Source organism: Microtus ochrogaster, chromosome 7 (assembly GCF_000317375.1).
Source record: "Microtus ochrogaster isolate Prairie Vole_2 chromosome 7, MicOch1.0, whole genome shotgun sequence".
In the NCBI taxonomy this organism is placed as follows: Eukaryota; Metazoa; Chordata; class Mammalia; order Rodentia; family Cricetidae; genus Microtus; species Microtus ochrogaster.
The window spans coordinates 79,338,034-79,340,054 of record NC_022014.1 but is presented as its reverse complement, the minus strand read 5'-3'; positions in this window follow the sequence as shown (position 1 = coordinate 79,340,054).

Sequence of the window (2,021 nt, the reverse complement as noted above, 5' to 3'; positions counted from 1 at the left end):
CACTCACACACACACTCACTCACACACACACTCACTCACACACACACTCACTCACACACACACCACTCCGGGTGTTATTGGAGGAAGCAGGGCGTTGAGGAGGGCCTCAGCTGGAAAGCAAGGGAGGAAGAAACTAGCTAAGCACAGCCCATCTGTTGGACCGGAGAGGCATAAATCATTTATAAGGAGAGTGATGCACGGCCGGCCACCCTCCCCCCACTGCCTAGCCTCCCTACCTTGCTCAAATGTTCAAGCACAGAGACTCCACTTGTCTCTTCTGAAGGAGGAGCTTGTGAGACAACAGGACAGAGTGGGAAGGGTTGGGGGAGCCAGGCACCCAGTTCCACACAGAACAGCCCCGGACAGGCAGAACACCCACATCTGGTAAAGAAGAGTCATTTTACTGGGTCACCCCTAACTCGGGTGTGCAGTGGTCCCCGGAGCTGGCAGTGGGTCATAGATGTATTGTCTACCTAGCTTGTTCTATCTGGTTCCTCCCAGGCCTTTCCCAACAGGATTTGGGAAGATAAAGCAACAAATGAAATCCAGCCTTGGAAAAATGGATCGTTTGTGCTGGGACTGGGCTGGGGCTCACTTGCCTGCATGAGGACGGGGACTCCAGACCCCAGCACTTCAAAAACCTGGTATAGAGGGCTAGAGAGATGGACAGCTCAGAGGTTAAGAGCACTGCTCTTCCAGAGATCCTGAGTTCAAGTCCCAGCACCCACATGGTGGCTCACAACCATATGTAAAGAGATCTGGTGCCCTCTTCTTGTGTGTGTATACATAATAAATAAAGAAATCTTGAACAAACAAAAACCAGCGTTTGGGGGAGGGAATGGCGGCGCACGCCTTTAATCCCAGCACTCAGGAGGCAGAGGTAGGCGGATCTCTATGAGTTAGTGAGTTCCAGGACAGACAAAGACACACAGAGAAACCTTGTCTCAAAAAAACAAACAAAACAAAACAACAACAACAAAAAGAAAACATCACTTAGGAGGAGGGGCAGATGGATCGCTGAGTTCCAGGCTGGCCTGGTCTACAAAGCAAGTCCCAGGACAACTGGGGCTACACAGAGAAACCTTGCCTTGAAAAACAAACAAATCAACAGACAGGCAGACCAAGCATATTCCTAGAAGGGTGGAACCTGGGGCGAAGGTTACTGCCTGAAGGAATGAGTCTGAGGTCTTGCATCTCTGGATGCACTTAGCAGCCTTGTCATACGGGCGTCTGATCCCTCCCACCCAGAGCACCCAGCATGACTTGGCCCAGAGCCTGGCCCAAATGCTCTGGAGAATAAACCTTCATGGAGTGGGCTGTAAGGACTAAGTGGGGAGGTGGGGTGTGGACCAGGACCCACACTCCAGATCTGTGTTGTGACCTGTTACAGAGTCTAGGGAGAAAACCACGTGACTTCTCTCTGTTACCCCTCCTGAAGGAGTCCTTTCCTCTGTGCTGCGACGTCACTGCAGGCCCCGTCCTCATCTCAGCTCAGATTTGTTGAAATCTGTCTGATGCCATTGCCTCCCCCGCTTCTATTCTCTTCCCCTGGGTCCTCTTCATTCTTCACTGAAGTACAGGTCATATAAATCAAATGCTCAGATATGAGGTCGACCAGCTTTGTTTGTTTGAGGGAGCTAAGTGTGTGTGTGTGTTTGTGTGAGAGAGAGTGTGTGTTTGTGTGTGTGAGAGAGAGAATGTGTGTGTGTGAGAGAGAGAGTGTGTGTGTGTGAGAGAGTGTGTGTGTGAGAGAGAGAGAGTGTGTGTGTGTTTGTGTGTGTGTGAGAGAGTGTGTGTGTGTGAGAGAGTGTGTGTGTGTGTGAGAGAGAGAGTGTGTGTTTGTGTGTGTGTGAGAGAGTGTGTGTGTGTGTAAGAGAGAGAGAGTGTGTGTGTGAGAGAGAGAGAGTGTGTGTGTGTTTGTGTGTGTGTGAGAGAGAGTGTGTGTGTGTGAGAGAGTGTGTGTGTTTGTGTGTGTGTGAGAGAGAGAGAGTGTGTGTGTGTGTAAGAGAGAGAGTGTGTGT